The following is an 8,938-nucleotide window of genomic DNA, read 5'->3' on the forward strand; positions in this document are numbered from 1 at the left end:
AGCAGGGTGACAATGTACAGTCTTGATGTACTCCTTTTCCTATTTGGAACCAGTCTGTTGTTCCATGTCCAGTTCTAACTGTTGCGTCCTGACCTGCATACAGGTTTCTCAAGAGGCAGGTCAAGTGGTCTGGTATTCCCATTTCTTTCAGAATTTTCCATAGTTTATTGTGATCCACACAGTTAAAGGCTTTGGCATAGTCAATATCACTAGGTTAGCCTAAATTCAAGGAAATACATATTATTACCCATTTGACCTTTTGTATGTTATTTTCAAAGTACTGTCAGGCCCTAAGATGTTAATAGTATGGCTCTCCTTATAGAAAAAGAGTCTTTTAGGATGGTGCAGGCAAACAAGTAAAAGTCAGTGCCAAACCAGGGGTGTCTGACAAACTGACAAGAACTACCAAACTCAAAGCATGGTAAAGAATAAGGAAATTTATCTACAATCTAGAGGTAGGTACAATCTATGTTAACTTAATCCATTCACTTTTTTTTTTTTTTTGGCTTTTATCTTAGTTCTTCTCTCCTGCAGGGTAGCTTCATACTGGTATTGAGGGGTTATCCTAGAATTATATATCTCATGTCTACTAATGAGATCTAAAAGGGAGAAAAAGTATGAAAGGGAGAAAAAGCTGGTGACCTCTAGAAGACCAGACCAAGAAATAACTTTTCAGGAAACCATTAGGAAATTTCTTTCTGCTTTAGTAGACCCGGTTGACATCATGGACTAATATGGTCCAATTATAGCAAGGAAGATGGGCTGCCCTTTAACAAATCAAGCTCACTTCTGGGGCTAAATATGGAGACAGCTTCTGTCAATACAAGGGCACCATGTGTGGGGGGAATAGATACCTGAAGAAAATCAGGGTTCTGTTAAGAGGAAGAAGAAAGAAACGAATGGATGCCCAGAACCTAGTCTAGAATCTGTCCTTATCAGCTGTGTGATATTGGGCAAGCAAGATAGCTACTTTGAGCTCTATTTTCCTTAACCAAATAACAGAGGCTTCTCATGTACTTGGTAGGCACTTTCTCTTTTCTTAATAACAGTACCTCCTTTATTTTCTGGTTGGAAAATTGCCAGCTAAAGTCTCTACTTAGTCTACTCCACCACAAGGCCTTTGAAAAAAGTCTCTTTGAAAAGTATGCTGATAGTTCTTATGTGACTTTCTTGTCTTTCTCCCTACCTTGAATCAGGAACCCAGGTTGCCATTTTGGACCAGGAGGTGGTCTTGAGAAGAGACCATGTGTTGAGATGGTAGGGCAGAAAGAGAGGAGGACCTTTATGACTATAGAATTGCCTGTTCAGCCCCAGGCTCCTACCTAGAGCCCTCTTTTATGTGAAGGAAAAATTAACATATAAATCTTTTAAACTACCCTTATGTGAAATGTTTGTTACACATAGTAGAATGTATTACTCAAAGGATCATCTTCAATCATCAGTGTATAATAATTTGTTAGTAAAGTTGATATCACTATGGCAAGCTATGGCCACTCAAATGAATGACCTGTCAAAGCTTCCATATGTCCATGCAAATGTTTTTTTCTATTCCAATGGAGATTTTTCATGAAATTTAAATGATCATACTTTCTGTTTATTTTCACAGAGGAATAGTTGAAAAATCAGAGCATTCATTAGAGACTGTGAGTTTGCAGGAAAAATGAGTGGAATTTCTTTTCCATATTGCTTTATTCTAAAACAGTCTGTATCAGAGTTCATGATTCATTTAACACTTCAGTACAAATTTTTCATGGAAAAGTACATCATTTTAAAGGGGAGCACTTCTGTGCTATTGCAAAACTAAGTGAACAATTCTTAAAATATCTTAAGTCATATTGAAGTTGAATTGCTGTTAAAGTACGTGTGCAGCTATTAAGTGATGGCAGAAATGCCTAAGTGCTTTGATTAGAAATTGCCTGTGTTTATGCCAGGAGTTATTTGTGAATATTTTTTCTGAAAAAATTACATTAAGACAGAGAATGAATTTACGGTTACCAGGGAGCAAGGGTCAGGGGGGGAATTAGATTGGGAGTTTGGGATTGACATGCACACACAGCTATATATAAAATACAATGCCTTTCAATGAAAAAGACATACTTTCATTGTTTCTCTTAAATTATCTAGATAGATGGCATCCACAAATAGAGTGTGTGACTTGTACTCTCCTTTATGCCTCCATGTTCAAAGATAATGACATTCACTCATGTTTGCTCTTGCTTCCATCTAACTAACTTTGAATCTAACTAACTGTACTCTGTACTCTGACTTCAGTGCCTTTGGCTTTGGACAGTCTCCTGGCATTTTTACTGAGAACTCTTGTATGTGTCTTCTTTTATTATTATTCATATGGTTTCTTTCCTGATTTTGGGAGTTGACATTACCTTGAGTGAAATCATTCCCCTTTACCACCTGGTCCACTGAGTTTCTCTTTCACTGTCTTTTCAGCCATGCTTAATTCCTAGATCACATTTTTGAGTAGATAAAAATAATTGTTTTATGAGTCTTCTTTCAGTTTAAGATGGTGGCTTGATTGAATGAGATGGGGAAGGCTTGGTGTTGGGGAGGAAGTAAAAAAGGATCAAGGAAGTGATTGTGGAATGTAGCCCTTGATTTTAGTTTTAAAACCTGTGCATCCTCTGGGTGTTTACTTAGACTCATCATCAAGCTCTGAATCTCATTTATTTAAGCAGCCACTTATAGGTTCTACATACCCAGTGACACACTATTTACTAGGAATAAGGAGGTACAAGATACAATGTCTGCTTTCCAGGAGCTTATTCTAATGGAGTAGATGGAGAAGTACACTGAAAATTACAGTTCACTATGGTGGGTGTTATTGGAAAGCTCCAAAAGAATCATGGATTATCTAAAGCAATAGTTAGTGTTTATGGCTTTCATTTCATGAGATGGCCTGGAAATAAAGTAAGGTTGGTTAGTTAGGCAGAAAAGATCAAACACTATTCCAGACAGTATTTGTAAGTCCCTTTCACCTCCTGAAGACATTTTCCTTAAACTTTGTGTGGTTCTTAGAATGGCAGGACATTGCGCCTATGAAACCAACTGTTGCTGTCCTTGGTGCTGTTAAGTGCTAAGTCTGTGTAGGTGAAACAGATCTTATAAACAGTGCTGGTTTCTAAAACTAGGGGCAAGAATGAAGCTATTTATTTAGATAGAGGTCAAGCTGGGCAGAAGGTGGGTGAACTTCATTTTGACTAATAGAGAAAGAAGTGTTCATACACAGTCATCATTGAGAGACAGCACAGTTCCTTGATAGTACAGCTCCTTTTATGATTCACTGGATCCAAGGAAGACTTACCATACTAGTGTGAAAGTGAAAGTCACTCAGTTGTGTCCAACTCTTTGCGACCCCCATGGACTATACAGTCTCTGGAATTCTCTAGGCCAGAATACTGGAGTGGGTAGCCTATCCCTTCTCCAGCGGATCTTCCCAACCCAGGAATCGAACTGGGTCTCCTGCATTGCAGGCAGATTCTTTACCAACTGAGCTACCAGGGAATCCCTAGTACTGTGGGGGAAGTACAATGAGTGGAGGTGTTCTCTGTCCCCACGTCCTGATACAGAAAATGCCATCGATGTGTGTAGGCAGATGGGGGGTGAGTGTCTGGAAAAACAGTACAGAAGCTATTCCTGGTTCCACTTTCCCAGCAGCTGTTGTCAGAGTTGTGGTGAAGACTGTCTATTTAAATGTGCCAATTCTGGGGACACACTTTTTTTAAAAATATGTTTAAACATGGCAATGCTTTCCATCCCTTAGTCATATGATGTCTAGATATTTTGTCCCTAAGGGCTTGTATCTGTTTCTTAAGACCACTGTAGAGGCAACACAGTCAGTTTCAGATAGACTTGGAAGCTCAGTTTATTTGTTTGCCAGCTTTATGCTTTGGGGGGCAATTAATTCTCTAAGCACTGATTTGTGAATATATGAAATGGAATAAGAAACTCAACTTGCAGCATTGTAGTAAGACTTTACAGGCATAACACATGGAAACTGGTAGTACAGTTCCTGACAAACAGTAGGTGCCTCATAAATGGTAGTTATTAAACTTAAGTATTACTGTTCTCAGTAAGGTGTTTTTTTTTCTTCTTGGGGAGGGAGTGTGGGCAGAGAAGCTGAATATATTATTTTTTTGATAGGAGCCAATGCATTCTCATTGCAGGTAGGCCTGGGGCACTTTATTTCTTTTATTCTTACTGGGAAAGGAGCTGACTAGTAGGTACACGGCAGAATCATAGGAAGTCAAGAATGAACCCCTTTATGGCGTTGGCACTAAATTTCCTACCCAGGCAGAATCAAAATGGGTTATCCACTGTTCTTGGATTTCTTTTTCTTCCCTTGCATTTTGGAGTACAGAACTGAGTTCATCATACTTACTCCTAAGTTGATGCCTCATTCTCATCATTGAAATTTTCATGAAATATTCAGGAATTTCAGAAAATATTCATTTTATCTCATCAGAGAAAATCTTTCTTTTGTTTATATTTCATTTAAATATTTTCTTCTCTCTATAACACTGACCCTTCTTTCTTCCTTCATTCAAAAACAGTTCAGTCATTCAGTCGTGTCTGACTTTTTGCGACCCCGTGGACTGCAGCACACCAGACTTCCCTGTCCATCACTAACTCCCAGAGCTTGATCAGACTCATGTCCATCAAGTTGGTGATGCCATCCAAACATCTCATCCTCTGTCATCCCCTTCTCCTCCTGCCTTCAATCTTGCCCATCATCAGGGGCTTTTCCAAGGAGTCAGTTCTTCGCATCAGGTGGCCAAAGTATTGGAGTTTCAGCTTCAGCATCAGTCCTTCCAATGAATATTCAGAACTAATTTCCTTTAGGATGGACTGGTTTGATCTCCTTGCAGTCCAAGGGACTCTCTACAGTCTTCTCAAACACCACAGTTCAAAAGCATCAATTCTTTGGCACTCAGCTTTCTTTATAGTCCAATTCTCACATTCATACATGACTAATGGAAAAACCATAGCTTTGGCTAGATGGACCTATGTTGGCAAAGCAATGTCTTTGCTTTTTAATATGCTGTCTAGGTTGGTCGTAGCTTTTCTTCCAAGGAGCAAGGGTCTTTTAATTTCATGACTGCAGTCACCATCTGCAGTGATTTTGGGGTTCCCCCAAAATAAAGTCTCTCACTGTTTCCATTGTTTCCCCAACTATTTGCCATGAAGTGTGGGGACCGGATGCTGTGATCTTAGTTTTTTGAATACTGAGTTTTAAACCAACATTTTCACTCACCTCTTTCACTTTCATTAAGAGGCTCTTTCATTCTTCTTTGCTTTCTGCCATAAGGGTGGTGTCATCTGTGTATCTGAGGTTATTAATATTTCTTCTGGCAATCTTGATTCAAAGACATTCACTCTTATATGGATACATGTATATGTATGGCTGAGTCTCTTTACTGTCCATCTGAAACTATCACAACATCGTTAATTGTTTATACTTCAATACAAAATAAAAAGTTCTTTTTAAAAAGGACACTCACTCTTGCTTAATTTATGAATATCTTTCTATTTTACTACTCATATGTCTATTTACACAAATGTCTATAAATAAAAATGCATGGTATTTTATCTATGTTTTCAATGTACAGAAATGGCATTTCATCAGAAATGTCATTTGTTCCTCATTTGAAAGTTTAGAATTATGTTTTGAGCTTCATTTCCATTGCAGACTACAGATCTATTTTATTCTATCAGATACCTGTATAGATTTCTTTCTTGTGCATCTGCTGCATTTTATTTAAGAAATCCATGGTGTTTGACTCTTACTGTTTCATATCACACTTCAATTAATACTCACTTACATGTTTCCTTGTGCACTCGTATGGGACTTTCTGTGAGTATACATCTAGGAGTACAATTACAGAGTTGTCAAGTACAAGCATATTCTATAGGCTTGACTGCTTTAAAATGGCTACTTAGTTTGAATTTCCAATAATAGTGCATCAGAGGGTTTCTGTTCTTGTATGTTCTCATCAGTACTTAATATTACCTGCTTTTCTATTTTTGCCCATCTGATGTGTGTAAAGTGACATCTTTCTATTGTTTTATTTGAATTTCTTGATTGCTGGGGAAGTTGAACATTTCTTTACATAGTTATTAAGTAATTGTATTTCCTTTACTGTGAATTATTGTTGTTATTTGACCATTTTCCTATTTGTATTGAAGAATTCTTTGTTTACTTTAGGTATTTATCTATTGTTCATTGTGGACATTATAAACATCTTCCAGTCACCTGGAATTTTGTTAATTTTGTCTGTAGTATCTTTTTAATGACATTATAAAAGATCTTTTGAATCAAAAAATTGAATTTACAAAAAAATTTAGGTTGAGTTATAATTAGAATATAAAGTTATAAAAATTTGCCCAAATCATAAGTGTACAGCTTATTGATTTCTCAGAGTACTCCTATGTTAATCTTTCAAAATAAGAAATAAAACTTTATGAATGTCTTCCTTTTGCTCCCTTTCTTCTTTTTTTCAATTTTTTAATTGAAGTGTAGTTGATTTATAACATTGTGCCAATCTCTGCTGTACAACAAAGTGACTCAATTATGCATATATGCATTCTTTTTTAATATTCTTTTCCACTATGGTTTATCACAGAATATTGAATATAGTTCCCTGTGCTATACTTTAAGACCTGTTGTTTGTCCATTCTAAATGTAGTATTAGGTTGGTGCAAAAGTAATTGCGGTTTTGCATTATTGCACTTTGCCATTTGATATTGGAATACATTTTTTAATAAATGTGGTTATGTTATGCATCATTTTAATGCACAGTTCTCACTTTTTTTTTGCTAATGACTTATTACTTGCTGTTTATTTTATATTTATTTTAGACTATAGAAATGATGTTAGACACAAAGTAAATTCGAGTGTTTTTTTTTTCAAGTTCAAAACGGGTCGTAAAGCAGTGGAGACAACTTGCAACATCAGCAATGCATTTGGCCCAGGAACTGCTAATGAACATACAGTGCAGTGGTGGTTCAAGAAGTTTTGCAAAGGAGATGAGAGCCTTGAGGATGAGGAGGGTAGTGGCCGGCCTTCAGAAGTTGACAACAACCAATTGAGTGTTATCACTGAAGCTGATCCTCTTACAGCTACACGAGAAGTTGCCTAGGAACTCAATGTTGACCATTCTACAGTCATTTGGCATTTGAAACAAATTGGAAAGGTGAAAAACTCAATAAGTAGGTTCCTCATGAGCTGACTACAAATCAAAAACGTTGTCGTTTGAAGAGTCATCTTTTATTTTGTGCAACAACAACAAACCATTTCTTGATTGGATTGTGACATACTGCAAAAAGTTGATTTTATCCAGCACCTGGCAATGTCCAACTTAGTGGCTGAACCAAGAAGAAGCTCCAAAGCACTTCCCAAAGCCAAACTTGCACCAAAAAAGGTCATGGTTACTGGTGGTCTGCTGTCCTCCTAATGCACTACAACTTTCTGAATCCCAGAGAAAGCATTTCATCTGAGAAGTATGTTCAGCAAATCAATGAGATGCACTGAAAACTACAGCGCTTGCAGCTAGTATTGTTCAACAGAAGGGGCCTAATTCTTCTCCATGACAATACCCGAATGTATGTGGCACAACCACATGTTGCGTAAACAATGCTTCAAAAGTTGAATGAATGGGGTTATGAAGTTTTGCTTCATCTGCTATATTCACCTGACCTCTCACCAACTGACTACCACTTCTTCAGGCATCTCAACAACTTTTTGCAGGGAAAACACTTCCACAGGCAGCAGGAGGCTGAAAATGCTTTCTAAGAGTTCATTGACTCCTGAAGCACAGGATATGCTACAGGAATAAACAAACTTATTTCTCATTGGCAAAATGAGTTGATTGTAATGGTTCTTATTTTGATTAATAAAGATGTATTTGAGCCTAATTATAATGATTTAAAATTCACAGTCTGAAACTTCAATTACATTTGTACCAAAAGCTAGTGGAGGTGATGGAATTCAAGTTGAGCTATTTCAAATCCTGAAAGATGATGCTGTGAAAGTCCTGCACTCAATATGCCAGCAAATTTGGAAAACTCAGCAGTGATCACAGGACCAGAAAAGGTCAGTTTTCATTCCAATCCCAAAGAAAGGCAATGCCAAAGAATGCTCAAACTACCGCACAATTGCACTCATCTCACATGCTAGTAAAGTAATGCTCAAAATTCTCCAAGCCAGGCTTCAACAATACATGAACCATGAACTTCCAGATGTTCAAGCTGGTTTTAGAAAAGGCAGAGGAACCAGAGATCAAATTGCCAACATCCGCTGGACCATCAAAAAAGCAAGAGAGTTCCAGAAAAACATCTAATTCTGCTTTATTGACTATGTCAAAGCCTTTGACTGTGTGGATCACAAGAAACTGTGGAAAATTCTGAAAGAAATGGGAATACCAGACCACCTGATCTGCCTCTTGAGAAACCTGTATGCAGGTCAGGAAACAACAGTCAGAACTGGACATGAAACAACAGACTGGTTCCAAATAGGAAAAGGAGTTCATCAAGGCTGTATATTGTCACCCTGCTTATTTAACTTCTATGCAAGTACATCATGAGAAATGCTGGGCTGGAAGAAGCACAAGCTGGAATCAAGATTGCCGGGAGAAACATCAATAACCTCAGATATGCAGATGACACCACCCTTATGGCAGGATGTGAAGAAGAACTAAAGAGCCTCTTGATGAAAGTGAAAGTGGAGAGTGAAAAAGTTGGCTTAAAGCTCAACATTCAGAAAACTAAGATCATGGCATCTGGTCCCATCACTTCATGGCAAATAGATGGGGAAACAGTGGAAACAGTGACTGACTTTATTTTTCTGGGCTCCAAAATCACTGCAGATGGTGATTGCAGCCGTGAAATTAAAAGATGCTTACTCCTTGGGAGGAAAGTTATGACCAAT

Source organism: Bison bison, unplaced genomic scaffold (assembly GCF_000754665.1).
Source record: "Bison bison bison isolate TAMUID 2011002044 unplaced genomic scaffold, Bison_UMD1.0 scf7180017864040, whole genome shotgun sequence".
In the NCBI taxonomy this organism is placed as follows: Eukaryota; Metazoa; Chordata; class Mammalia; order Artiodactyla; family Bovidae; genus Bison; species Bison bison.